Here is a 24,339-nt window from a genome sequence, read left to right as displayed (position 1 = left end):
TGGTCTGATTTTGAATCTCAGAAAAGTGGTTTATGTGCATCCGTATCTTCTATGTACGAGAAGCTTCTGGCAAAGCAAAATTTAAGAACGTTTGCTGGTATTTTGTTATTTATTAATAAAATAGCTTGTTTGAATAATATTGTCAGAGTAATGTGATAGGCTTCAGGTGACTGTTAAGAGTTGGACTCACAGCTGAAATTTGTTTAATGCTCTAGGAGCTTCACAGTCTTGTGGCACTCCAAACCACTCTTCGTTACATGGATCACATTAATTGGCTTTCTGAATCCAATGATCCTTGATGAGTTAATGAGCTTTTTTACAATTTGCTCAATCTGTAAACATGCACTCAGAGCCTTGGAACAGAAAATGTTAATTTAAATCCAGTAATGAAGAGAAATATTTGGATTTAAAGCAATACAACGTTGTGCAAGAGCAGCTATTTAAAGTTTGGTAGGAAAAGAAGAACTTACTTTGAAAGTTCTCAAGAGCTTGACAAGCAATTACTACCACATTTATTGATTGTTTTTCTATCAGTAACATAGCAGCCATTTGTGCCATGAAGTCTCACGAATAGTCAAGAGGTGAATAATCAGTCAAGTAAAACTGCTAAATCTGTATTTTTAGGTGGTAGTTCAATAAAAGTGTTAATAAGTTTAGATCATGTACCATACAATTTACATCTGTTTATATACTAATATTGACCATAATTTCATTTAAATGCTTTAAATGCTAATATTTATAGCAGTAAGGGCCAACCTTGCTGACTTCCGCCATATTCAAATGCATTTACATCAATATAATTATGCAGATTAACCCCGGAGCAGATCTGCCAATTTCATTGTCCAGTTCCTAATGTGTCAACAATGGGGTCCAACTTGTGGTATCCATCAACAGTTGTATTTCTAAGTAAGGAATCCTCATAGAATTTCCCTCAACACAAGTGGACTCAGTTCCATAAGTAAATTACATCAGAGCGGAGGTCACTGGGTAATCATGATGTACGACTGGTTACTGTAAGAAGTGTGACTTGTAACACTTCAGTGACTCAGATTTCTTATTAAGGAACACCATTAAGAAATACTGCAAATTAGATCCTATTGTTGGATTTTCTTTACAAATGCATAGCTGCAAGATTATTTGGTTTCACTTCCAAGTTCTCAGAATAAGTGACTCAATTGGGATGGTCATGCCAGGTTTCCATATTGAACTCTTACATGGAACTCTTCAAGTAGTCTGCAAATATAATTTAATACTGCCAAAGAAGCAAACCTAAAGCATTCTGTCAGTTGTTTAAAATCCATCTGCAAAAAGAGAAAGCACAAGTGAAAGTAATCCAAAAGCAAACTAAAGTTAAAACCTTCAGCTGTCCAAATCGGCAAATGGAATGTTTAAAAAATGCAATTTTCTTAACAGGATTATATCCCTCACATTCGGCAATAAGGAAAGTGAATTGTAAAGACAATATAAGACAACCAGTGCACAAAATGTACTCAACATTCCTGAACAGCTGTGCACTTAAGTACCATGTTCGCTCACCCAGTTCACTTCTTTTGAGGGCTTAATTTTTCCTCATTTTCAAAAAAATTATAGTTGCACTAAAGGACAGAATAGATGCCATAAAATTCAATCTATTACGGACTACCACAAACATAAACCCCAGACAGTCTTAATTTCAACGGTGGAAAATGGATAGCGATAAAATCCAATACAGGGGGAGCAGAAATCTCATTTCACAATTGAATAATTAGGGATTAATGCATCAATAGGATTTTATAAGAACAAACTGATCTGGTGCCTGTCTACAGTAGAGTCAGACCAACCTGACCTGCGCCACATATTGTTTAAAGATACATTTGAATAATTGCTGCCCTTCCTGCAGAATTCAAAAGTTTGAATTGCAGATTGCCCCCAAAATACACAGTCAATCCATTCTACAGTATATTCTGTGAAGCACTTTGAGATGTTCAACAATATGATACGTACGGCACAATATCAAAATCCAATGATTAATAATAGTTGCAAACACACACTTATTCACATTCCAACATGATGAACCTTTTTTTTAAAATCACAATCAACCATGGTACAATAGATGCTTTTGTTGGAGATAACATCCAGCCCTTCATTTCTAATGACATTTATGAGAGTACTATGGCCTCTACTAGTGTTGATTGCAAATATAAAACTTTGGGTCCAAGACCAGTAGATGTCTTGTCCCTTGCTTTGTAAAATGTTCCTCTGAACTGTTGGACATTACTTTAAAAAATAATCAGTACGTTTACCCTTTTTCTGAATGATTGTAGAAAGCAACCAAAAGTCTAACTGATTCATGAAATGAAAATCACTTTGGTGTAATGATAGGTTACCTACAATAGATATAATCTCTTTGTTCTTTGAATGCAGTCCACCCTCCTGTTACAAGTGATTACCTATTTATCCAACTGGTGAAAAATAACACTGTAGTATCACCCTTTCAAGTTTATTGTACCACTGAATCTTGGTGACTTAGTTCTTCCCATTGTATTTAGGGTGCTAAATCTGGGGACACAACTCTCGAAATGAACCTGGACACATTGGTCACTTGCCAGGAAAGGTGGTTGAGGCCAGGACACTTAACTGATTTAAAAAGCAGCTTGATGCAGTTATCGGGGGGGCAGTTGGGTCAGTGTTTTGGACGGATGAGGATGTATGGGTCATAGGGCCTTCTTTATCCAAACCAATAAGCTAGGTGTGTTTCTGTATTAAACTAGACTCCAAGGTCTCTGCACTTATATGCAATGAGCTTTCCATTCCCTTACCTGGAATTCCAACAAACAAGTCAGCCACATCAAACAACTGTACTGAGTTTGAAGCAGATCTATGACGAAAGATCCATGCAACAATGAAAAAAGGGGTAATCAGGGGTCATTCATATTTGTCCCTAGGACAAATTTGAATGAGAACTGACAGCAATTGATCCAAATTTTAAAATTAGATGTTAGCATTGGTTGTATGTTGAGGACTAATCAGCCAAAGATTGCAAGATGTTACATACAACAGGGAAATGGAAATTGCTGCCCACAAAATAAATATTTTGCAGAAAATGTTCCCAAACTATTATCTCTTCCAGCAAGATTTGAAGGTAGAAGTTGAACAAATGTGGCAGAATATATGTGTTCCTTATTCGTTCAACCTCCAAATACAAATGCACTGTCTTAAAACAGTACAGTACAGTACAGTAAAGAGAAGTGGGAAGCTCAGACTTAATATTGATGCCAGCTTGAGGGTACTAGTGTCAAAATGATTGTTGGCTTGAATTGCAAAATCCAACACAGTAATGCTTTGTAAATGCACGTAAATAAATTCATCTAACTGGCTTCAGGATAAGATCAAGAGAAATCTTTCGTAAATTGCCTTCATGGTTTAGCATAATATGAATAGAAGAGTACATATATAGAAATAATAGAAAAGAATAGAGTCTTAATGTTTCCTGGTAAATAAAGTGTTGAGTGACATGATGAGACACATTCTGGTTGCCAGCAAGCTAACCTATAAATAATAATAATCCTTGCATTTGATATAGCGCTTCTCACGTCGGGAGGATGTCCCAAAGCGCTTCACAGAACAGACTGTAAAGTGAATTGACTGTATATATTTGTGGGCGAACGCGGCAGCCAATTGCGCACAGCAATGTCCCACAAACAGTCGTAGATTGAAAATGACCAATTTAGTATTGTTTTTGGTTTTGGAGGGATTATTATTAGGTGTGTGGAGTAAGGAAACTTGCCCAAGGTTTCGCCCTGCCTGGAATTGAACTCAGGTCTCTCGCTTGCAAAGCGAATGCTCTAACCACTGAGCTGCAGGACTCCACCATTCGATGTGGACTTTACAGAAGATTTGTTGTTAAACAGAACAGCTACTGAGATTGATGAGTGGCTTTGGTTGCTGACATGCAACATAAAGTTAACGTAGTTAAAGAGGTCACTTTTGACATCAACAAAATACTTTTCCTTTTATACCAAAGAATCACAAATTCCAGTACTGGTATTTTTTGAGACAGACAGATGAAACTCAGATGCAATTTTGGCTGTTGTTTCCCAATAGACTTTTATGATTAGCTAATTCAATTACAAAATAATGACGCATAATAACACTGCAAAGAAAAATAATGGCAAAGCAATCAAAGTAGACCATTTATATATCATTAAAAACCCATGGATGCAAATGGATCTGCCATAGTTTTTTGCAAAACTACTGGTGCAAACTTATTCATGAATCATTGGAGAAGCATCAACTGAATATAAATAATAATCCTTACGTCTGATACAGTGCCTATATTGTTGAACTGTCTCAAAGCACTTCATGGGTAATTGCAGTCAACTGTAATTGTATTCCCAGGCAAATGCCTACAAATTGATGATTACCCCGTCAAAGTGAGACAAACTGTAATGGCTCATAAGCTTGGAAAAGAACCATGAGCAAGAAAAGATGTCATGCAGAAGGTAATATTAATAATGCTTACAAATTGATACAGCATCTTTCATGTCTGGAATCTGAAAGCACTTCCTTGGACATACTATAAAGTATATTTGCAGGTGAACACAACAGCCAGGGATTTGGACTCAGGCGGGGGGAAGGAGGGTGTTGGGATCAAGAAAGTGGAGGCAAGGAGGGTAGGAAGGTATCTGAAGGCGCAGTCAAAGAGGAGAGTCTTGAGGCATGCCCTGAAGGAGGAAGGGAAGGAACAAGGTGAAGGGAATGTGGGAGAGTTCAAAAGGGTGGGGGCAGAGAGACTGAAGGCCCAACTGATGTTGTTTGGACAGGCCTGCTGAGGAGAGGAAATGGACAGGTTGCTATGTAAAAATACATTACACCCCTGCACTGTATTGGAGTGTCAACTTAGATTGTGTGAGTTGAAAGTCCCAAAGTGGGGCTTGAACCCACAATCTTCTGGCTCACAGGCGAGAGAGCTACCAACTGAGACAGACTGAAGGTAAATGAGTAACTCACTAAAATAAAATCATAATGTTATCAATCATTTGGTTCAGTCAAATGATACTATCCTGTATTTGTTTTTGATATCACTTCACAATGGACAAACCTTGCAATGTTAGGTGAATATGTTAGATTGGTTTAATCAGCTATGAGTACAAAAGAATCAAGGGAGCAAATCAATGTGTGAGACTGAGTACTAGACACAAAGCAGAAAATAAAAGACAATAAAATCAATTACATGACTGTGGAGTTGTTAAATTGATTATCCAAGCATTGTAGACTGGAGGCCAGAAGTAAATTACTAGAATTTAAATAAACAAGTGTTTGATAGCTCATTGGAGCATCAATATGAGACTGAAGTTCGATTGGTATTCCACTGAATCATCAAACTCTGCTGTAGAATTAGGCAACCACACGGGGGAGGGGAAAATCATGGTTATCCCAGACACTAGTATTGACCTTATGGTTTCAGAGTATCTTTGGCAGATGTGTGAGAACATATGGTCTGCCCACTGGCTCATTTGCATATGGTGTTTGTCCAGAGAGAATCAAAGGGAACAAAAAATCAAATGCAAATTAAAGAATAAACCATCAAGAAACACATGCAAACCAATGACCAGAAGGAAATTCAAACTATAAAAATAATACTAGGATAGTCCAGAGATTCTGAACTGACCACATAGGTCCTGTTACAATAAATACAAATTTACATTTATATCATGCCATTCACATCAGGAGCCCTGGTCAGTCTGCAGCTTGATGATTACCCCATCAAAGTGAGGCAAGCTGTAACGGCTCATAAGTTTGGAAAAGAACCATGAGCAAGAAAAGAAAAGATGTCATGGAGAAGGTAATATTAATAATGCTTATAATTTGATACAACTTCTTTCATGTCTGGAGTCTGAAAGCATTTCACTGGAAGAGGAGATGGGTAGTCTGACAAGCTCAAGGAGAAAGGTAGTAGCAGAGGTGGGCAATGTTATGGAAGTGGGGAAAAGCTGAGTGGGTCATAGCACGAATGTGAGGTTTAAAGGACAGTTGAGAATCGATCAAGAAACCAAGGTTCCACAAAAGCTAAGTGCATCCAAGTAGTTTGATTCTATCAGCAACTGTAGTGGGAAAGCACTAACAGGAGGCAAGCAGGAGAGCCTCTGTCTTGTTGACATTCAACTGAAGAAATTTAGCGCTCATCCAAGACTTGATGTCCAAAACAATGTCATTGTCAGAACTGTCAGATCAGAATAACAGTGGTCCTGGAGTCGAGGGTGGAGGTAGAGAGATAGAGTTGGGCGTCATCCACATACATGTGGAAGTTATCCCTATGGCTGTGGATGACATCGCCAAGCACGTAGATATTAAAGAGTTGCAGGGACTGGAGGAGAAGCCGTTTGAAGAGACAAAGTGAAAAGTTTTGGGGTAGTTACGAGTAAAATCAGGAGATCATTGCCTTCTGACATTTGATTCAGTTTCTTGTTGAATATTTTACTGCATTATGAATGTTAAGATTATCGTATATTTGGTATATTTAATGAAAGATTGAAAAAGAGTAAGAACATTCTTTATCCATTTTAATAGATTAGTCAGGCCTACCAAATCTACCTGAACTGGTTACTCTGTCGAACTAAACTATCTAATCTAGCCAATTTTGCATTGAATCGGGTTTGTTTTAGTGGGTTTGTTTAAAGCAACACGTTAAAATAGTAACAGGAAGAACCTTTTTTAAATCTGGATTATGATAAATCAAGACATTTTGCAACAAGTTACTGTAAATGTCATAATGGGGATAATTCTCTTGACTTCCACTTGTCATTGGATGGAATTAGATTATCTATATGGGGAATTCATGGGAATCGAAACTTACCTCACACATTTCTTATTTTGGAATAAGGAATCTTATTTTCATCAAACATTTTAAAAGGAATTTAGAATAGTCATTCATAGGTTCTTGCAGATCTTTTTATCGGACACTACTGTGCACAATTGCATACAAACTTTACAGTCAATTCACTTTACAGTATATTCACTGAAGCTCTTTGAGACGTCTTCAACGACGTGACAAGGCGCTATGTCAAATGCAAATGAATAATAAACTATTATTATTATCTAAATTAAAACCTTCTAAACACTACCTCCTTTCAGGAAATGTAATATTTAATACTATGGTAGACAGCCCCTCCAACATTTGTTCTGGCATGCACTGAAATCCCTTTCCTTTTTAAGATGTTCCATGCAAGAGTCTTCAAGATGCATGTTGGGGAATTGCTATACCTTCAGCAGCTGATTCTGCACTATTTATTAATATGAAGCGCTTGTAAGTTCCTGCTCTGTAGCAGGCCACCTCTTAAAGTGTAGCCTTGATTATCAGTAGCTGTCTACTATTCCAAGACCCATTGATGAGCCAGTAAGGCCACACAATGATAAAACAGTGCCATGGACTACTTTAGATCTGTGTAGTGCAGACATCAGATTCCTAAGCCAATTACTGAGAGTTGACTCAGCACCATATGCCCTTCAAGGAGGCAACTCGCTCTCTGAAGAACATCTGGCTGACGAACAACAAAATAGAAAGTTAAGACATGTGCAGTCAGAAAAAGAAAGAGAAAGAAAGGCAAAGTGAGAAAGACAGAGTTATAGAGAAAGAAAGATGCAAAGGGAAAGAGAAAGAATCAACGAGCCAAATTGTTCAATAATAGGCTCACTTCCGTTACAAATGGAGATTTTTTTGTATAAAGAGTAGATGTTTCTGGAAATATGTCACAGCTGGTAAAGTGACATTGCTGTAATAATCAGCAGCAAATAGTGTAACAAACATTGTAAAAATAACTTGTAACACATCATATGACAGGAAGCATTGGTGATACAGTGAAAGATTTGCATCAATATGTGAACCACACCCTCAGGTCATGTGTTCTCAATCAGATGAGGAATTGCAGAAGTAAACAAACTCATACAATTCAAGGAACGTAATGACCATAACACACTACAAAGGTCACGGTGACTGTATAAACTGCCCGAACTTTGCCGTCATTGTCAAACACGCAGAATATCATAACCAAGTGGATTACCGTCTTGGGACACTGTTTCGTGTAGAAGTCTTATCTCAACATGACGAGAAAGGAACAGCAGCAGATGGGCCCTTCCAGATCATCAACTATAAGCCTGAAATTCCACCCAGCCTTAGGCTATAAAGCCACTTTCATCTTAAAATTGAAGATGACACGTAATTATGGAAAATTCCTAAATTCTGTCTTAATCTGCGTTCTCTTTCTGTTCCAGTTTCTTTTTAATACCTGGAAAAATGGATTTCACATGAAGAATGCATTTAAGAATTTTCTTAAATTTTAAGACTGTGCAGATCTTAAAGCCACATCCTTCTGATTCAGAGTCAACACAGAATGCTGTCGTTGAGTCATGCCTCTCTGCTCTTGGTCTGGTTTCCTCTTGTTGGGGTGCGATTCTGTGGTCACTGGTAACCTATCCAAGGCCAATTCATCCTCTCTATTCAGCCCTGGCTAAGATGAGCAAAAGCAGCATGGCATTGAACCAGCAAGTTCCTGGTCTGTAAACTGTATCTCTATCCACTATACCATCCGGGGTGCCCCGATTCTCCAACATTATGCTTGAAAGCTCAAACATTTTCAAAACATAGATTTGTCTCCAAACAAACTTCTTAATTTCTTAACAGCTCCTCAATACTCATTTTATTAATCATAGCATTGAGTTAATGCAGCAAAGCTAGAAAGAGGAAGCAGTCAAAGATTGGTACATACATAAAATGAGCAAAACAGTTTCTTCATCACAAGATCCCAGAGTGAAATAATTATCAAGCTAAAACTTGTGTTTACAGCGAGTATACAAATTGGTCCTAGTTAAAGTAAAATTTCATCTATAGTTAATGTTATAAAATAACACTGGTTTAATCTCAGCCCATAAAATAAAAAAGGGCAGAACAGCTGAATATTTATGCCAAAACCAAGGGTGTTTTGCAAAAGGAAAGTAGTGTGCAACTAAAATAGCCAACCTCAAGTGAAACAACCAGTTTGTGCGTCTTCTATAAAAAAGCCTAGTTGCAATAACTAGTTTTGATATGAATTCTACTTAAACATTGAGGATTGAAAGGTATTTTAGTAAAATGTTTTTAAAAATCCAGAATTGTTTCCCCCCCCACCCATGGGGGAAAAAAAACTACATTTTTGGATAGCATGGTTAGGTACAAAGTGAAGCTCCCCCTATTAATAATAATACTTGCACTTGATATAGCACCTTATCATGTCTTTGAGACATCTCAAAGGCTTCACAGAATATAGTGTAAAGTGAATTGACTGTATATTTTGTGGTTGAAACAAGGCAGCCAACTGGGCACAGCAGTGTCCCACAAACGCTAGTGGATTGAGTGACCAAAAACATTATTATTGCATAAAATTATTTGATGCCAAATGGAAATGCATCATTCCAATTTAGGAAACTACATTCCAATTTAGAAATTACGTCTTAACAATATGCCTCATCTACAGCCTCAGAAGTGCATCCCCCCATTGCATCAATGTGAAATTTACAACTTCCAATCTTGAAGCCTCCCCTTAGCCTTGATTTGTACTGAGTACCAACTTGCAACAGAACCACAAGGTATCACTCTTTTTGGTTATGTGGCATATATTCAGCTGATAGGGTTACATGGGATCACCACATGATACTGAGTAACTGGGATCCATTTTGCAAGCTAGCATTCTAAGGCCAGGTTAAAAGAACAATGACAGCAAGTTATATATTCCACCCCTACACAATGCATTGTGTCATTTCTTCTTCTGGGTTGCAGTTAGTCCTAAGGTCATTTCATCTTATCCATATCACCAGGTTGCGGCATTTCATAACTTTACAGTTAAGAGCTCAAGTTGGAAGAGATTTATAGAACTGTCTGTTTGCCCCCAATTGCCCTATTCAAGCTCTGAGACCTGGAATGGGTGCCAAACCCTCATACATGAGTGAATTCATGAGTCTGGGATTTCTTCATTAAACAAATCAATACATCCACTATCTCAACTTTCTGGTAACTATGTGGAATAATTTACGAAAAAAAATCAAGATTTTATTTTTAAGCCACTGTTTCAATCTTACAGCCACTCTTTAGAGCTTGGCAGAAGGATGGCAGGCAGACCACACTGGGGCGGGGGTTCTTCCTAATTGGCTACCATTAACTATACAAGCCAAAGCCCTAACAAGTAGGGTGGTCCAAGATGGACAAGTGTGGGGAAACTTGTCCAGAAAATGATTCTGATGGCAAGCTATTTGGTTTAAAGTGGTTAAACTCCAGTAATACCCAACACACATTCTGGGGTCCTCACAGCCTTGCTTTCTCCAACCTGCGCCAAATACTCTGCAGAATTAAGGAAGTAGGGTGTATTTCTCTGGGGAGAGAGTCCATGTTCCATTCCAGATACAGGCAAATTGACAACCGTAGTTGGGATGAATGGAAATCTCAATCTGGTTTCGATACTCTTTAAGCATGGTGATGAGTTTCTGCATGTGCCAGATACTTGACAGACCAAAATAAAAGTCTTAAAAGATAAATGGCATACCTTAAAGATTTACTGACCTTTTAGCTCATCTTTCTGGCTTTCAGGTTTAACAAAACAAAATGACATTAATTCCCATTGACGCACAGGAACTGTACTCCAGAAGCAGATTGTGTCAGAGCGCAGTCCAGAGTGAGTGCGGTTGGAGTTCTGTACTTTTTGTAACCCAATTGTGTAACTCATATTCCTTAATTGCCTATACAATACCCAGTCAATGTACATTACAGTACATCCTGTGAAGCACTTTGAAATGTCTTCTCGGTATGAAAGACCTTTTGTCAAGTGCAAGGATTATTCAGAATTATTATTCAGTAATCTCATTGAAGTTTTAATTTCAATGAAATTAGTGGCTATTTTACCCCCAAGATTCATTGTGATTTGTGAACTCTGGCTAAAGATTCCTTTCAAGTAATCTCTTTCGGAGCATAGTTGAATCTTATGCTGTTTCAAACCATTGCCAGAAAGCTCGCAAGCATCTCCTACTAGAGCTGATATTTAATTGAAACTTTATAAAATGAATAATACACATTTTTATTATGTTGAAGAAACATAGATGGCTGAAAGTAGAGCTTAAAGAGTATATATCTAAATACACTTTCTAAAAATACGGATTTTTCTGCAAAGTTTAGGGAAATGGTAACATCTTGTGACTCTTCCTATAATTATTTTGTAAGTACTTTGAGAAAAAGCAGAACCATGAATTCAGTTTGATTTTTTGATAATCCAAGCCAACTTGCTCTATTGTTTAAATTTGACTCCAAACTGCTACTACAGTTTTCCACTATTTAAATGGAGAATACAATTGTGAAGTGATGGTTTGATTTCAAGAGTATAAAACTACCCAGTGGCACAGGGCCACATGTCTGTCTGCATTCAGGAGCTCAATGTGGAGGAGGATAAGTGCAGCAGAACATGGTACAGGCCACAGGAGAATAAGCTGGGAGAAAAGAGCCAGGAGAAAACTGTAATCTTATCATAAAATGGCAAGACCACGAGAAATCATGCTGATTTAAGGATATTGAAATCAGAAAGTATAAGTAAGAGACCATGAGAATAATTAACTCACAGATAACTCTTAAGCGTCTTCAAGAATGCCAACCAATGGAGCTGCAAGGCACAGTCATACGAGAATGAATGTGCAAATATTCTGAAAGTTGTGCCAGCAGCTGTGGCCAAGACCCTTGAACCACGTAGCATAACTTACGACTTAAAACCTCACAAGTGGTGCATTGCACAAGACTGTAATGTGGAAAATTATGCTTATTAAGTTAATCTAAATATATGCCACTAAAATTTGATCCAACTCTGATTTACTGTTTCTTTAATTCAGTCTCATGAATCCAATTGAAATGAATGAGTGCCATTGCTTCAACCGCCTGGGTCTTGCAATGTAATTCCTCCAGCACAGCAGCTCTGAATGTCCCCAGTCATCAGTATACATCTTCCTCTACAATTATTTGCAGTTATGGGCATAATGATTGCTTACTCAATCAAAGCTAAAGATCAATGACAGTCCAGCAGCACAATTGCAGCCAGTTGCTTAAAAAACAGTCACTACTTTTGGCAATAATTCTTTGGGTGTCAGCCTAGCTCAGTTAGTGGCATTCTCACCTCTGAATTAGAAGGTTGCGGATTCAAGTCTTTCTGTCTAAGGCTAAGTTAACACACCAATGCCATGTTGGGGTAACGGCTTTGTTGGAAGTGCTATCCCTTGGATGAGATTGCAAACCAAGGTCCATCTGCCTATTCAGATGGACTCTTAAGATAGTTAAAGGAGTTTCTACCAGTGTCCTGCCAAACATTTCTCCAAATAAAATTGATAATTCATTTCATGGCTGTTTATAGGACATTGCTGTGCACAAATTGGATGCTGTGTTTGTCTACAATGTACACAAGTCACTGCACTTCACAGTAAAATCCTATGATGCTCTTTGAGACATCCTCCTTGTGTGAAAGGCACCATATTAAATCAATATTATTAACTATTTTCTGCATGATCCTGACTTCCCTGAAACTTGAGAGATCATCTCTGCTTCCCACTCAATTCTGACTTTCGTATCTTTGGACTCCTAGAATCATGGCATCATAGAAATTACAGTAAAGAAGGAATCTTTCTGTCCCTTTGAACTCATGAACTCACTGATGCTGGCACTAACACTGGACCAAAATACCACAATCCCAATTGCTTGCTTTTTCCAAATTTTCCTTTTTCTGTTCCTTTTCAATTATTTACCCAATTCTCTTTTAAATGCCATCATGCTGTTAGCTTTATTAGCCCCTTGTGGCAGAGTATTCCATATTCTAATAACGTTCTAGTAAAAACATCGTAGCTTCCTGCATAATTCTTCCAGTTACAATCCGCATCTTATGATGGCATTTTTTTTACAAGACAAGAGTTGTAATGATTCACACCCTTTTTTCTGTTGTCTCATCATTAATGTCATTCTTAAGCCTTTGTCTTCCAAAGATGTATATCTGATTTCTCTCTGAGATTACCTTTGTATTATATGCAGCCTAACAATGCCTCTTTCGCAATCTGTTAATGATCCATCATCTGCATCTGTGTGTGAGGTAAATGGATTTACTTCCCTTTAAAATATTAACTCCTTCCTAATATCATTATTTTTCTGGTCCAACACTAATTGCCCTTTTCAATCTTAGGAAGGATTTTTTTCCCTCAACTCAAGTGCTCTTATATGGAAGAAGAGGTAGAAATTCCACTTGGGTCTCGGTTTATTCCATTTCAGAGCATCCAGAATTTAGAAAATTCTTAAATTCAATCTTAATTTTGAAGCCTGTTTTCTGGAAGTTTCTTTTAATCATTAAGTGTCAACTATTTTGCCATGGTTGGCAAAGTGGGAAGCGGGTGACTCCAATTTATTCCAATTGCTCTCTCCAGGATCGAAAAACAAGCTCAGATCTGTAGGCAAAATAATGGTAATTTTTTGGTTATCAAACCTACCAGGAACGATTGTGTTAAAATGTAGGTCAGTTCCATCACTGCTATTTAGCAATGGTTGGAAAAATGTGAAGTTTCATAACCGATTTGATTAACCATGTTGATTCATCATCCAACCTGTTACGAAACATAAAACTTTTATCCCTGTTCAGTACATCTCTCAAGCATTTCCCTTTCTAAGTCATACTGACCTGTGAATCAACTCTTCCAAGAGTGCAGCGTGGAAGGTGTAGATGATATTGGATTATGATTGTCATACTCACTAACTGTTCCCACTTTTTTAAATCTTGTTCCCATTTGGTAAAGTGGCCTATTCCAGGACAGGTGATAAGAATCTTACATGGGAATGAAGACCCGTAGCAATGAGCTGTTTGTCTCAAGTGGCTCTGTTTATAAATGAGTGTTTGACTCCCATTTGTCTCCATGTCTGTGCCTTTCACTGTATCACTTCTTGCCTTTGCCTCCTTTCTATAGCTATCCCATCCCCCTGTGGGTTAGTACACTCTGAGTCTTTCGGGCCTCCTCTGTCTTCCCTTCTCCCCTTCTCTTCTCCCCTCTCCCCTTCCATCTCCCCATCTCTTCCTGCTCACTACCCTCTTCCTTCCCCTCCTTACTTGCAAATACAACGCACATTCCCTCTCAGTCTTCTAAACACACTCTGCACATGCAAACAAGCTAGTCAGTCCAGGCGGCTGCATGTTTGAGGCAATCACAGTGGCCGTTTGTCACAAGGATGAAGAAGGTCACTACACAGCAGATTAATGACAATTTCACCATTGGGGAGCAAAGGGAAATATGAGGGATTTCATCTGAAATGGTGAGCAGCTCACTAAAGTGGTGAGGAAATGTTCAGGCTTGAAGAGTGAGGCTTCCGCAAGGGCTGCTTTGAACATTAATGTAAGTTCAATTTTCAGACCAGAATGTCATTGAGGACCTGCAATGTTTTCAATGGTTTGAACACAAGGTGGCTGGACACTGTACAACTGTTCATTTTGTGCAAGTGGATGTTTCTGAGTTTCAGAGTTCTTTCAATGGTCGGAGTGGAGATCTGCCATCTGGTACAATGCTGACATGTGGAATTGGCTAGGATGAATTTTGATTGAAAGAAGTTCTTTTAGAGTTTCCCTCAATTTTTCAGCAATAGAAATATTTCTATGAGTCTGTATCTAAACAGACGGTGGTTGCCTAATTTGTATATTTTGCTCCTACTTTTGTTGAGAGAAGAGGGAGAATTCTGAAAAGTGGCAATGGCTTCCTATAGCACTGTATTTACTGTGTGAAACAGTAATGTAGAGTGGAAGGACTGAGATGCACAAACTTACATTAATGTAGCAAAGCTTAGAAATATTAAGATCAAGCTGCTTCAATCGCCTAGTTGGGAGATTAAATTCAGCCAAGGTTCCCATCCGTTAGTGCTATCTTGAGTATTCCTCTCCAAGATATATAACTAATGAAAATAAGGGAAAGACTGGATCAAGTTTGGCTGTGTTATACCCAAAGTTGAGTAAGCTGCCAACACTCATTTTGAAGGCTCGTGCCTGGTTATTTGGGTGTGGCACTGAATGGCACCCATGGTTGTGGACCCCATTAGAAGGGAAAAAGAGTCAAACACCCTCAGGATTAGAGGAGAGAAGGCAAACCGGAAGAGAATAATTAGCAGAACAAATAACAAGAAAAAGACTGTTAAGGTCACATTACTAGGAAACTTGAACCTTAATGATCAAGTTATTATAGTTCTGAAGTAAAGGATAAAAGAACAATTTTAAAAGAAGTTAGCTACAATCTCTATTAATGTTTCACTGTTTTGCAACAGTCATAAACATAGTTCATTTCAATTACATTTTTCGCTCCTTTGTTGCAATCTTTGGATAAGGATTTTAAAACCATGTGATGCACTAGGGATGGCACAATAGAGAACAGAGGTCTAGATCCTTCAATCCAGTCACGACCACATCCTGGATAGCCAGAGTGACCAAAACAGCAGGGTGGCTTCCAAATATGTTCTTGTGCCAGGCAAATTCTCATACAGCTCCCGTACTATTCTTTCCCAGGCAAAGCATCTGCATTTTGTTGAGGCAGACCCACGTGCAAAATGCAGATCTCAGTAGGTTTCAGATTATAAAGTGTTCAAGAAAGTTTTGTAGATTGTATAATAATAGGCATTTGATAACGAGGAGTGCCACACTAAGGCAAATAGGCCCCATTAAAGACTGCAGTTTCTGAAGATGAAAATTTCATGTTAAAACTCACTGCTAATTAACTTAATTTATCTCACGAGGAGGATGAGCAAATTAGAGGCCAATCTAACATATCTCCAAACAGCTTGCAAGATTGGCAAATATCTAAGAGCAATTTACCCCCCAAACCAACCTGAACCTGTAACTCAAAGAGGGAGGGAGAGATTTAACATCTTGGGATGAAAAAGGCAACACTTCACAACAGATTCAATGATTACCAAAGATATTATGAAATCTGCCACAAAATGTCACATTTACATCTTCATGTTCCAAAGGAAATAACAAAATAGATACTGCTTTGAAAGCGTTTAAGCTGCAGTGCAAATGTAAAGTAACCTAGATATAGGCTCAGGAATTTACAGAACAGGGGAATTACAGAACAGCTTGTTCTGTTGGCTACTTGTTTGAGGAATTTAACCTGCCTGAAAACACAAGATAAAATTCATGGTACTCTTTGATACATTCCTTAAATCAGCCATCATTTATAAGTACAAGCTTAGCATTCCTAACTCACACTAAACCTGTTGTAAAATACCAACTGGCAAATGGGGGCAGTGACCCCTCCCCTTGTTTGTTTCAATACTTATTTTCTGGGCTGTAACTTCAGTTGCCTGCTGAAAAATCCCACTCACAATGGGCTAGAAAATGCTATTTCATAATTCAGGTTGAGACCTCGTGCCCAGTGAAGCTCAGACCTTGATTATGTTATATAGATATAGCCCAGAAACGAAATCTTTGAACAAATGTAATGTGTACCTGATCTTAAAAGAAACAAAAAATATATGCTCTGATCTGTCACCTTCAAAGCTTAAAATTCCAAGATATCGAAGGATCAGTTTGAAAATCAGAGCACTTGAGGGGAAGAGGGAAAAATATGCCTCCAGTGGCCAGTCAGGTTAAAGCCAGCCTTAAGACTCAACTCTCTGACCATGCTTTCGATCATCTACTCCCTCCCCTCACCCTCAAAGCTCAGGTGTACAACCAAGAATATAAAGTGCTTTGAGACATGGGAAGTGCCACATAAATGTAATATAGGTTTAGTCTGAGCAGGGAATACTGAGCTCACAGTAAACACAGTTAAGTGTATCGATAACGTGAGGTTTAATTTAAAGAATATGTTAAGGAATAGTACAAATTTTACACCTATGTTTCTTTTAAAGAGCTTTAATGTTTGGAAGCACACTCATCGAACACAGTTTCACTTCAAGTTGCCGAAAGCATTCTGTTATTAGGTAGCTGCTCCAAACATTCATTCAATTGAGGTGCCATCTCCTTTCATCCCACCTGCATCTCAATACATCAATCCTCATTGCATAAATTAGCAGCCAAATTGTGTAAAAGTCCAATAAAGCTGAAAAATTAACAAAGGATAATATAATGCCAAGAACAAGAAAAGAAAAAGATTCAAAAGCATATTGAAATTATGGCTGCTTGTGAGTTTGAAGACATTTGTAATTAAATATCATACCATAGAGATATATGACCTATGCACAAAAATACTGTATGTTCTCAAGGCCCAGCCCATGATACAATGTCGTGAACTCAGCACATATTGCTCAAGGCTTTATTCAAACTCTGCAATGAACAGCAGAGATTAATCACCAGTCGGTTTTGCATTGTGGCAATTTTGGCTCTGTTGTCCAGTTCTTCCCTGTGACCAGTAAGGATTATCACTTTCCTCCTGCAATCGTCCCCCCTCCCAGCCCAATCTGTTCTTTGTACACATGTGGCTTGCAAAACGAAAAATATTAACACAAAACATTTCTATAAATTTTTAATGGTATTTTATTCCTTAAAAGTGATCTTGACTGAACAATTCAATCAGATGTGAAGAGAAACTGGAGGAACCAACTGGAGAGTACAATAGTCATCGTGAAGAGAGAATTGCTCTTCAGAATTCTACACAATACACTGCTCATTACAACGTTCTGCAGTGGCATGTTATACATCCTTCCATCCCAAAACTACTTGGTAAATTATCCATATGAGACTGCAACAAATTAGGTACCTTAAGGAGCAGCAGCATCATGGGAACACCACCACCTTTAAATTCCCCTCCAAGTCACATCAAAATCAATAAACTACTTGCCCAACATCAACCCCATAAGGAGTGCATCGATTTACAGAGGCCCCACCTTGCACCATGTGCATTACAATTCCATTACCTGCTCAGGCCAACCAGCAATGGGTAATAAATGCTGACCCCACCAACATTCCCTAGATCCTAATAAAGAATAGAAAAAATCAGGCAGGCTTAGCATATTGCCTTTACCCAGCTTCTGTTGATTTCCAGTGTATACAATTTCACATTGACTTCTTGCCTCTTGAACCTTGTTAAATCCTCAGCGCTCTGGTTACCACATATATTGTACTTACTGTTAGGTTCCTGTTTGTCCATTAGGTTAAGGGTCAGGATAGGGATCTGGCTACCACTACCGTGTTTTTCAGTTCTAGTCCTGAAAGCTGCAGCACAATTTCTTGCAGCATAATTTCCTACAGCATAACTTCAAAGGAGAAATGTTGCAACATTTGTTCTGTTGAAAGTGTTATCAGTACAATTCTGGTTGCAACAATTTGCAGCAATGCTAGTTTAGACTCCAGTTGGGGATTTCTCTAGTCTTGTCTAGTCTTGTCAACAGCAAGAAATATTACTGTCTTCCTTCTCCTCCCTGCATAAAAGACATATAGTATAACCAATGTAGTGCACAACAGATCCTAAACATTACAGGGAAAATGTGCTAATTGGTAAAGTTACTAATTTCCAGGTATTCATTCAGGAAATCCCTTTTTACCAATCAGCAGCTATGTGTACCACATAATGCTAATTATTATAAAATCTACAAAGTGTAACACTGTAGGGGTGAAAATACTAGACATCATATAATAATCATCACCGGTGCCTATAATTGTGGTCCAAAACAGTCCGTCATTTTCTACTGGTTTCAGGTGTAACCAGGCTGATTAATGTCCCCCTGGACTTTGACATGATGGTTTGGTCAAAATCTAGCCGAAGCCTCCAGCCTCCGCTTCTATTTTTGCTGCCCATGTTTCAATACTGATCCAGTTGAACCAGGACCCTGGGAGGAGGGGTTGAAACCGCTACAGTCTATGGATTCCGTTAACAATGTTAGGCATCAGAGGCTTAAGACAGCTTCAGGGCAAACCACTGCACTGTAGTCGAGGTGGGGCCATCTTAAAGAGCAGCAGCATCATGGGGACACCACCACCTTCAAATTCTCCTCCAAGTCACATCAAAATCAATCAACTATGATTAAAGACTGTTTTGGACCATCATTTCCAGTAAAGGGATAATTCTACATCACATGTTGCATCTGGGAGCACAGAATATTTTATGTTTCTTCATGAAGTTGCTCGAACTGGAAACATTTAGCTGACTGCTGGATTTTACTTTCTAGTGAAAGCTTTGCTGTTGTTTTGTTAGAAATTAATGAACTTCAATTCTTGAACATATTCGCTGCCAATTGGCAACACATACTTTAAGTTGTGTTTTATTAATAAGAGAAGTACTTTGGGTAAATGGAATGTTCCATTTTGAGGCAACTACTGAAACAGGAGTAATAAAAGTCCAAGGATATAAGTCTATGAGTTCTGATCTGTTACACAAGAGCATAAATAATGCATATATCAAACCTTGGTGAACCTACTCCCTTTAGGCATATGCAGTAGAGTGCTACACTCACATCCAAACCAAAGTACTGTATAAGAAACTATAATAGAGAATGAATGTACACTGTGCCTGGGTGAGATTATTAGCATCAGGCAAATCAAGATTATAGATAGGACACCTCTTTATAGATACTCTAGACAATTTCCTGTGGAAAACTGTTATGCCATGTTTTATTGTTTTTATATAATAATAAATAAACCCACTCTTCACAGGCACATTAAAAGATTTAAACGGATTAGAGCTACCGAATGAACCTACATTATTATCTTTGATTATTTATTGATAATTATAGTCTCCAGACAAACCTCTTTGACCATGATTTCAGTCATTTTACCCCTCCTCCCTCCCCTAGGCTCTTACCCCCAGCTCGAGTGCCCAGCCAGCAGTGTCTAGTGCTTTGAGACATGAAAGATGTTATATAAATGTAAGTTTGTATTATATTGTATTGCACTGTATTTGTCATGTATGTGTGTGCACATTTTCCTGTTAGAATCAAAATAAAGACTGTTTGAAGGTTGTTTATAGGATAGCAGCTGTGTTAAGTGAGTGGAAGAATTTAGTTATTTTTCTCCAATTGCTGCTCAAAGTACTTGGCTGCTTACAACAGGATTTTCTCAATAGAAATTAATCTGCCAAGTGCAAATTTACTGATCAGCAGAGAACCATTTTTAAAACAGATTTGGTAGGCCGGATGCCGGACACATGTGGAAATCCATCACCATCTTTAAGAGTATCGATACAAGACTGAGAATTCTATATATGTATATGGCACCTACACCTTGAAATTTCCCTATATCTGGAATGGAATCTGCACTCACTCCCTAGAGGAATGTACTCTTCTTTCTTAATTCCAGAGAGTATTAGGTGCAGATTGATGCGAGTCAAGGCTTGGGTTCCCCAGAGTTTTGTTGGGGTTTATAGGAGTTTAAGTAACTACTGGAGTTTAACTAGCTAAAACCGCATAGCTTGCCATTGGCAGCACTGGCTGGCAAGCTTCCCAATGTTTGTCTAGCTCGGATCATCCTCCTCATTAGAACTTTGGCTTACAGGGTTAACAGCAGCTGAGTGAGAAGAATTCCTCCCCCCCCCGAGTGCTGCCGAGGAGCTAAGATGCCTGGTCTATTATCAACAGTGACCTGGAGTACTGTGGACATGCCTGTCTTTGGAACAGGAGAATCAAACACACTCCCCTAAGGTTGGTAACATTACCAATGATCAGAGCAATCCTCTCCATGCCTACTTATTGCTGAGAAATAGAGCAATGTCTCACTATTTGTACTGTGTCACTATTAAACAGATCCAGGTCAGCTACAGCTCAAGTTGAGGAGTATGAAATGACAAGTTTCATTTCCCACACCATACGGACAGCATCAGTGTCACCCTGGAGAAAATGTCCAATCTGTGTTAACCATGTAAAGAGAGAATTACAGATGCCATTATTTGTGGCACTGGCAACCAACTAAAAGGAATACAGAACTACTAGGAATCCTTTTCATTGGTTGATAATTACATAAGCAAACACACCTGTAATTGTGTCTGAACATATCGTTAACACAAAATCCAAATGACATCCCACTGACAGTATGGATATGGTGTGGTTCGATAAATTTAGAATTTAAATAAATGTGAAGCTATAACAATCCAAGTGTTCTCTGTGACAAACACAACTTCCCAAAAGCCCTGCTGGACAATATAATGCAAAGTAATAACTGCTAGCCTCCCATGTAAGATGCCAATTCAATATCACCTAAACTAAGTTGTGCTGTGATTTTGTGCGCGCTGGACTTACTGAAGTTGCCCAAAATGTTTTCACTTTAATATTGTAATAACCAAAGAAAGCAAGCAGATCTTCATCCCAGGCTGGCCTCAAACATTCAACCACAGATCTCAGAGGCAAAATAAACATGTTTTAACCTACTGTGACACCAGATTCCTGATAGAAAGATATGTTTAGACTATTCTGGAGACATCTGATACATACAGCTAAACTTTTATCTAAACCTTTTCATCGCTCACAATTCTTAGCACCATGTTAACCCCAAATTGAACAGCACCCAAATGAGTCTGAAATGTGAGCTATTCCAGATTGCTTATGAACACAATTGTATGGGCGAGAAACTAGAAGTTGTGTGTTACTTCTCAGGACCAAATGTTCAGAACATGTCAGGGGAAATCAAATAATGTTAGACCCAGTTTCCTTAGTGTGAAATATTATGATAACAGGAAGAGCACACTTAATGTCAGCAACAGACATGAAGCCTGCATCTTGTTAGCTTTAAGCTTCATTACCGAGCCAAGCAATGAAGATTGAAGCTCACAAGATACGGGAAGTAATCGCGCATTTGTTTTTATTGGTTGAAACATGAGAAGTGATCAAGTCATGGTATGGGCACAACAGAATGCCAAATCAAATAAATAATGGACAATGCAAACTAAACTATGCAATATGGTATAATGGCCAAAGTGGGGGTAAAATATACAATTTTCTTTATATGGTGTTCCTTATGTTATTTAAGCAATGCTCCAAGAAATACTAGCAGGTGGCAAACCTCTCCAGGCAAGTGGTTTCTCCCCTCAGGCTTCCAGATGATCCTGAGATGATAACATAAATATTAATGTTGTGGACTAAGACAGCATGGATTGCTGTCCTCCTAGGCAGATCAACCATAGGAAATCAAAAAGAAAAATAATTCCAGAGCCCAACATAAAGCATGCAATTTACAATATAAAATTGCCTGCTTCAGAGTCACACAAAATGGCAGCACTAGGATCCTGAGGGGGACAAATCCCAAACATGGAGAGGGGCGCTATCTGGCAGTGCTCCTTAAAACCTTTCTTAAGTAAGTTAAAGAACACTTTAAGGAGACCCGCAAATCTTATCCTTGTGTCACACACAAAACAAATGAAACGTGTATTTTTCCACAATGCAGTTGTACTGCCCCATAGGCATACTGTCCTGATCATGGTGTCTCACAGAGGTAGCCAATATTGTTCTTGTCAACCTGCTGATATCAGGTGAATTGAGCAAAAGTGCCAACTACAATATCAAAATAAAGCTCAGTAGTTCATTCTGCTTGGTAATAGACATCACATCAGAGTGGAGATATGGAATAAATTGGAAATTAAACATATACTTACTTAAAAAATCAGTATGCACAGATACATACATAAGGCAAGTTTAAAGGGGAATTTATGTTCATTTACCATAAAAGTTTCAGTTATCTCTCTTCATTTCCACAAAAGAAAACCTTATGTTGATCATTTGTCTAGAATCTTAGCACTAAAGGAATTGAAGTGAACATGATCTGAAATAGGGACAATGAACTAGATTTTTAATTTGCATAATGGTTAATGCTTTAGAGTTTAATCAGTGTGTTTGGACTGCAGATCTTCCGAATCTTTTGAGTCACTCTAAAATTAGCCGTCAGAAAGTTTGGCATGATAAACAAATAAACTTTGCATCGAAAATGACACATTGGGTTTATCACTCACACTGGAACTGAAAGTGCAGGAGCTTTCATACAGTTCAAGGTCTTTTTTTAGTTGTTGAAAAAACCAGGAATTGTTTTTTTTTAAATGACAGTCATGTCAGTTCATGTTTTTAATCCATCCTGTCAATAAGCTTCCTGGATGGTTTCTGTGAATTATGCAACCTCTTGACACAACTACTGCTAGTAATAATTTTCCATGTAGCCTGCTTTTTTCTTCGAAATATCAGGGGCCTCAGAAATGGACTCTCGACCACAGCAACTGGACTGAAAGTTGATTGAACTTATCTAGTGTTCTATGCCATGAATGAATGGCCTTAAGTATCCAGGGAACTTCACAGTGTCACAATCTGTTATTTCAACTACAAAATACCAGGTCAATTCACTTTACAGGATATTATGTGAAGTACTTTGAGACATCAGAATGACGTGATAAGCGCTACATCAAATGCAAGGATTATTATTAAATGTTCAGAGATGCTGCCCCGGGTGAAGAGTGCTATACAAATGCAAGTTGTTGTATTGCATCATGAAAAGTGAATTCAAATTTTCATGGACTGGGTGAATGACAGCATGGTACAAGAGTTGTAAATTTTACAACATAAAATTATCTAAAACACAGGTTGGACAAACCATATTGAATCACTTTTGTAGTAAACTACTAAGTGATTTATTTTTCATCAGTTCATTTTCATCAGGCAACATGCAAGAAATGTTGGGCAAGTTTCCTTACTCCATAAGGCTCTGTTTACGTAGCAGTAAGTAGGAACCTGGTTGTTAGTCGATTGGTGGATTGCTTTTCCGGGGGTATTAATCCCTTCAAAATACATCAAAATAATTTTGTCACTCAATCCACGACTGTTTGTGGGACGCTGCTGTTTCTCTCGCAAAATATATAGTCAATTCACTTTACAATATATTTTGTCAAGCACTTTGAGACACCTCGAAGACGTGATAAGGCGCTATATCAAATGCAAGGATTACTATTATCCATTACTAATTAAGGTCATCGGTATGCATTTGAACATAAGTAGCCCATGGCTGTTGGCGCAACCTGGATTTTAGACTCCAAAGTCATTTTCTGTTTTAAAAAAACCTATCTCAAGCTCCCACAATGCCTAAAGAGCATTGCCAAGATGTATTGATGTACGAGTTACCTGATCTCAGTCGGGGCAGCAGTTGGGATACTATTCTTAGCTTTATTGACCTGAGGAAAGGGAAGTAAATGAAATTGGTTTCCTCAATCGCGATTATCATTTAGTGATCCCTGCTAGTAAAAGCATGTATGGAGTGTGGACAAGAGAAGAATTAGATTGAACTGCTTTGCCTTGCCCCAACACTCCAGATTAATAACCTTCTCATACTTATTGTCTATGTTCATACCTAAAAAATGGCCCCTTGGGGAATAATTATTGCCTGT

At 38.2% G+C, this 24,339-nt stretch overlaps 1 protein-coding gene across 7 annotated transcripts in view; it reads right to left on the bottom strand.

Moving 5' to 3' along the window:
• The window catches only part of LOC103183950 (brain acid soluble protein 1), a 52,394-nt gene that overhangs the window by 6,936 nt on the left and 21,119 nt on the right, over positions 1-24,339 (bottom strand). Inside the window, exon 1 of one of the 7 annotated variants that reach the window (XM_007901723.2) lies at positions 18,120-18,188. The exons of 5 other annotated variants lie outside the window; for them this stretch is intronic. The gene's annotated coding sequence lies outside the window, so the exon portion shown is untranslated. Of the gene's footprint in view, positions 1-18,119; positions 18,189-24,076; positions 24,127-24,339 lie in introns of those variants that run through there. One more of the 7 variants, XR_006084840.1, reaches the window with a different exon arrangement.

Source organism: Callorhinchus milii, unplaced genomic scaffold (assembly GCF_018977255.1).
Source record: "Callorhinchus milii isolate IMCB2004 unplaced genomic scaffold, IMCB_Cmil_1.0 Scaffold2, whole genome shotgun sequence".
Taxonomy (NCBI): Eukaryota; Metazoa; Chordata; class Chondrichthyes; order Chimaeriformes; family Callorhinchidae; genus Callorhinchus; species Callorhinchus milii.
The sequence above is the reverse complement of the archived record's forward strand: the minus strand, read 5'-3'. Positions and strand labels throughout refer to the sequence as shown.